A 6669-nucleotide genomic window follows, 5' to 3' on the forward strand; every position below is an offset into this window, starting at 1 on the left:
CAATTTTTCAAGAATTTCTTCACGAAAATTATTTCCTTGCAGTTCCCCCCTTTTTGCCCAGACTGAAGACTTTTCATTATTATTCAGATATGTAACTGTATGACCTTTTTTGTCCGCGAAAATCGCTTAATAACATGTTTTCGCGTGGGATTCCTATTACAGGATTTTTACATTCGTTTCCTTACAGAAAAAAATACAGAAAAAAATATATATCGATTAGTGAAACGCAGGATTCATTTCCTGCGACTTGATGCTTTCCAGTGTTCGTTAGTTTTATGATGGAAAACAAATTTTTAAATATTTTTGGTCATAATGCACCAAGAACGAGATGAAATCGCGTGAAATGAGGACGGGTAAATCTTCTGCATTGAAGAGAGTAAAGACTTTTCGATGAAAAAGAGACAATGTTTAAATCTCGAAAGCCATTTTCTAATACTATAGTTATTTCAGGAATGGAGGGTCAAGGAACAATGTTGGAATTGTTAAGAAATTCAGTCTCGTGAATAACAAATTGTTAGAAAAAATCCACAAATTATATATTAAATAATATATTTCTATGTAAAAACCAAAGACTTTCGACTCAATAGTGTAGACGTCTACACTGCTGAGGAACATCGTTCAGGTGTTCGAATGTCTTTGTTTTTTACATATCAATGTTGGAATTGTTGAGATCAGAAGCCAAGCATCTTAATGCAGCAGCAAAGTATATGTTAAGATACGCTTTGAATTCTGAATACGCCAATTGTTTTTGTATTTAGATCAAAGAGACCAAACTCTTTTTAGAGAGCAGCTAAGATCCTCAGCCAAAGGCTCCGAGGACAATCTCTGACGCACAGGCCGGAATCTCTTTATAAACTCCTTAACTCCGATACTCATTCAAGGGCTTTTTGGTAAACCTCAAACTCAGAGGACGTCATTCCAGCCTCTTCAAAGGTTTCGAGGTTTCCCCCCAGGCTCCCCCAGGCTGTTTTTGCATGACGTCTTTGGGCAAGACAGCTATAGTAGATAAGCCAATCACGGGGCAGGGAACCTTCAGTCTCTCTCTAGAGTTCACATAGGCAGGATGTATGTTCCACCCCTCCTGAAAGAAGTATGCCTCAGGAGAGATGGAATATACATCCTACCCATGTGAACTCCCGAGAGAGACTGAAGGTTTCCAGCCCCGTGATTGGCTTATGAACAGCCAATCAGGAACGTCGTAAGGAACTGGGCTAGACATCAAATGCACGGATGATGTGAATCTACTTTGATCATGATGAGTATATATGAATTATGGATTCATAGGAATCGTCTTGTGTGAGCTGAATGTGAAATGGTCCTCGTCCTCATGATTTGAACAGAGGTTGATATTGTATTTCATTTTCGTATTTTGTATTGTTTTATTTACAATCACAATAAATTACAATATGGTTATACATTTCTGTATTTTTGTAATTAGTTTTATTTGACAATCACAATATTGACAATATGGGTATTACCTTTTTGTCTTTTTTATTATTTTACTTACATATTTACAAAATGGGTATACATTATTGTATTTTTGTATTGTTTATTTACAAATTTACAATATAGTAGGAATTTCCTTTTACATAAGCATCATCCCATTTTAAAACTGGAACCTATTTGTAACATCTTGCTTTATTGAGATGGTTCATTGCAGATGGTCATGTTCATGGTTTCGGTTTGATGTAACTTTTTATTGCTATTTGTTCTTAAACTTACGTACACACCGTGGTCACCTTGAAGAATATTTGGACTCAGTTCGTAACTTAGAGATTTTATTTACTTAGAAAAAAAAATAGAAAACAAGTTTCGAAAAACTAGACTCAGAGTCCAAACCACGCACACAAATATGGTCATTCGTTCTTGCTAAACGGAAAGACCGACAGGTAAACTGATAACAACTGTCTTGGATGATAAAAAATTATATAACGGAGATTAGGTGGTCATGAGTGGTAATCCTAGCTAGGATGTCAGACCAATCATGATGCAAGTTTCCCAGAACTTTATTCCTTATTTCATGCATACCCTTAAGTTCCGGGGCATTAGCGCCTCAGCAGCGTGGTTGGTATGGTATTAGCGTCCCACCTCGGTGGTCGCGGGTTCGATTCTCGGGCATTCCATTGAGGAGTGAGAGATGTGTATTTCTGGTGACAGAAGTTCACTCTCGACGTGGTTCGGAAGTCACGTAAAGCCGTTGGTCCCGTTGCTGAATAACCACTGGTTCCATGCCACGTAAAAGCACCATACAAACAAACAAAACAATTAGCTTTCCTTATAATTTACAAGTTTGTGTGTACAATTTCCCTTAAGTCACGAGGCAATATAGAAATCTAGACAAATCTTGAGATTTATGTCATTAAATGCCTCTATCTCGATACGGACATCAAACCATATTCTGCACTTATGGCTCACGCTGGACGCAAGTGGCTAAGGTTGTCTGCCTACGTCATTTCCGTAGTGCTAACAAATAATAATTTTTCCTCTTTTATCAAGAGTTCATTGCACTTCGATGAAAATCATTTCGGAAATTCATGATTTCTTGAGCGCCAACGTGTTCATTTGGGGGCGGGAGATGTCATTACCCTCGTCACTAGACTTAAATTTTTGGAGGATATAAATTGACGGAGTGTACATCGAGTGGGCGAGATGGACGTTTTCTCTTTGTTTCAGAAAGAAGCGAGTGCCGGCTTTTGAAAGGCCCTCTCTCTCTCTCTCTCTCTCTCTCTCTCTCTCTCTCTCTCTCTCTCTCTCTCTCTCTCTCTGTCGCAAAGCAAGCGAAATTTCAAAGCCTCGTGAAGAAAGTTTTATTTTGCGTCTTATTTGCCTCAACTTGGGAAAAGCATTTACGACTTTTTGTTGTTGTGCCATTAAAGAGGTTTATTTGGAAATATAATCAAGTTGAATTTAATGGAACTGAAATTTTTTAATGTTTTGATTAAGATAGCTTTGTGTGTGTGTGAGAGAGGAGAGAGACGAGAGAGAGAGAGAGAGAGAGAGAGAGAGAGAGAGAGAGAGAGAGATAGGTGCTGAACTAACTACAGACGAATCCCATGTTCAAAACACTTTTTTTATGTGAGCAGCTTCACACACACCCGCATTTCAACATAGAACTAATATTGAATTCAAACTCTCACAATACTTTAAAAGAAACACGAATGAATTCTTGTTGCATTTAAAAGGACAAACTCACTCCTTTAAAGGAAAATGTCAGTTTGATTGGTGGAGAATTTGATAGGAGGTCAAGAAAAAGAAACATTACTGCGAATCGTGTTCACTCGTGTTGACTTTGAGAGCGACAATTATCAAATCCGAGTGGAAGGTTTGACATCGATAAACTGCATTAGTTAATAATTGAACGCTGGAATTTTAAATGCTATTCGAGTTTTAAATGGAATGTAGATTGGCTGACGTTTTTAGGTGATTAGTTACTGATTTGGGATTTTGACGAGAACTGCAGATTGACCTAGAAATAATGTGAATAGATGGATGACGAACGTATTAAGTGATTGAATTACGTACGTATTCTTGAGTAGATAAAATGAATGATAATGGAATTCACGAAGAGGCAATATAATATAGCTGCTAAAAACTTTTATTAAGCCAGTTGCTGATTCTGTTACTGGGGCAAATGGGGGTATTAACCCCCAAGTAAGGGGAAGCAAGGAAGATGGCAGCAGGTTGTTTGCAAGTTTTGAAGTGTCTTGGAGTGTTTGTGGATGCAGAGTTTGGAATTCAAGAAGGAGCTGTTTGAGCCGACTCTGAAATGTGGGATGTGAGTGAAATAAAAAAAAAATGGTTTGTTTGTCTCTCAAATGTTGTGTAATTTGTATTGAAATGGTGAGAGAGTTGTGGAGGTGAATCGAATAATTGGCAAAAAATATTGACTTACTTACAAGAGGGGCTCATAATATTTTGGCTTCCTTCGGTCTCATGAAAAGGAAGGGAAACTGTAGCATGCTGAAATGAGTCTCGGGATTTGGAATGATTTTGGTTTTGGTTGGGGGGGGGGGGGTGAGGGGGCCCAATGGCCGTTAGTTGAATAGGTAGAAAATCCTGAAATACTGGAATGGAATGGGTGTTGGGAATGAAGTGCGAGTTTTTCCTGTATAGTTGGTTATTCATGAATTAGCTGTTAAAAGCTCCAGTGAGATTGCAATCTGATTTCAAAATAACTTACACTCTTTGATAGTATTCAGCAATTATTTGTGAAAATGTAAGCGACCATTGTCATGTTTTTATCTTAAACCAATGGAAAGTGAAAAGGGTAGGTGTTGGATATATATATATATATATATATATATAATATATATATATATATATATATATATATATATATATATATATATATATATATATATATATATATATATATATATATATATATATATATATATATAATATAATATATATATATATATATATATATATATATATATATATATATATATATATATATATATATATATATATATATATATATTTCATACATTTTTCCTTTTAAAAAAATATACACGAATTCAAGAAAGAAATATACATGAAAGTCACGAAGGCCAGGAAAGACGCTGGAACCGTCCGTTTTTTTTCTTTAAATTAAGATTCTTCAGGGAAAGCACCTCTTTTTAATTGCGTATTCTATTAAGATTCTTCAGGGAAAACACCTTTTTTTTAATTGCGTATTTTTTTTTAATTAAGATACTTCAGGGAAAGCATCTTTTTTTAAATGCCTTTTTTTAAAATTAAGATTCTGCAGGGAAATCGCCTTTTTTTAAATGCGTTTTTTTTATTAAGATTCTGCAGGGGGGGGGAAAGCGCCTTTTTTTAATTGCGTATTTTTTTTTCAATAAAGAATTTGCAGAGAAACCACCTTTTTCCTTCGTGGGCTCGTTTTTCTTGGCCCACAAGCTCTAGGCCTGTCGTGAGGTTTCCAGACTCCTCCCATCTTCATCTTCGACACCAAAGTCGAACTGTTGGCAATGAAATACCCAATTCCTTTCTGGCATACGTTTTGTAGGACATGCCAGTTTGTTTCTATTGTGCCCACAATTCTGCTCCTGTTTGCTGATTCTCTGTTGATTACGATCCATTGTCAACTCCAGTCACTAAACTGCTGCTAAAGAGAATAAACTTCTTGGATTAACAATGGTCACGACATCACGTACTGCCTCCACCTCTCTCTCTCTCTCTTTAAGCTATACAACTTTCATCGAGTCCTTGTTGTCATTCCCAAGGTATTATAAAAGTCTATTTAGTATTGTCTAAAAAATACCAACGGAATTGACCGAAAATAAACCCAACATAGTTCATCTCTCTCTCTCTCTCTCTCTCTCTCATCATATCAAAGTACTGAATTTACCAGTGTGCAACCATATCTACCACTGATATAAAGACCAAACAGGTGGTTGTGTTGTTACTCGGAGGATGACTCGAGAAATTGACATCTAGGCTTCTCTGGTGAGACATGGCTCGAATAAAAAAAACATGAGTGATACACTGGATATATTTGTTCCTTTATATATCTGCTTGTCTACTAGTAATTTTTCCCAAAGTGTTCAGTCTCATAACCTGTCAATGGCTCTCATAGTTGCCTTTATGAAATTATATTTATAGTTCTTGAAATTTTAGGTTTATAATATTTATAGTTCTTGAAATTTGTGTTATAATCTCATCACTTATAAAATTGATGGATTATGTAAATCCAAAGCCTATTTCCATTCAGATAATTATGTTGTTTAATTGACACCAAAATGTCTACTTTGAACTAAGTTGAATTTCAGCCACACCTGAATGTAACGATGGTTGACGATCTATAGGATTAACCAGGAGTGAATGTGATTTTTACCATTGCTATTTTTATTACTCTTTACTATACTATTATTTACTACCTGAACGATACTCATCTCATTTGTAATGTGAACTATTATTCGTATACAATTAACATATTGCCTACAGCAGTGCTTAAAAAAATATGAGCATTGGCATAACCAATAGCCCGACCATTCACGTTCGTCGTTACAAGACAAATAGGCTTTCATTCGTAGAATTGTGCGGTTTTACCTACCATTTTCATGAGACAGAATGGCAGGGGGTAAAAGAATACTCTAAGACGACTTTACGAGTGCATGTATACGTTTTTCGGACGACGGTGCGGGTAGGTCGCTCAATATGAGTAGATCTGGACCGACCGCATCCAATTAGTGATGGAGATTGTTGAAGTAATGCCTCCCAAAATGCTCAGTTGGGTTGGGTGTTGACGATTCTGGACGCGCGAATTCGTTTCCATTTTGCAGTTCAACTCCGACGCGTCGGGTTATTTCGTGTCCGTGAAGCTGCTGTTGCTGGTCACTAGTTTCACGTTCGTGTTTATATATATACATGTTATATACACACATATCGTATATTAACAGTATCACTGGCACAGTGTTCTGTGCGGTAATACCATTACTTGACAATGAAGACTGCTATCCCTGGAAAGGTTGAAACTTTTTTGTTAATAAATATCTGCGCTAGATACCATCCACTGTCAGTTAGATCCCGTTGTATATATATATATATATATATATATATATATATATATATATATATATATATATATATCATATATATATATATTTGTGATATATTTGTGTGTGTGTGTTCTTGTGTGCAGAGTTGTGGTAATGTTGGCCA

The sequence above is a fragment of the Macrobrachium nipponense genome, chromosome 38 (genome assembly GCF_015104395.2).
Source record: "Macrobrachium nipponense isolate FS-2020 chromosome 38, ASM1510439v2, whole genome shotgun sequence".
Classification (NCBI taxonomy): domain Eukaryota; kingdom Metazoa; phylum Arthropoda; class Malacostraca; order Decapoda; family Palaemonidae; genus Macrobrachium; species Macrobrachium nipponense.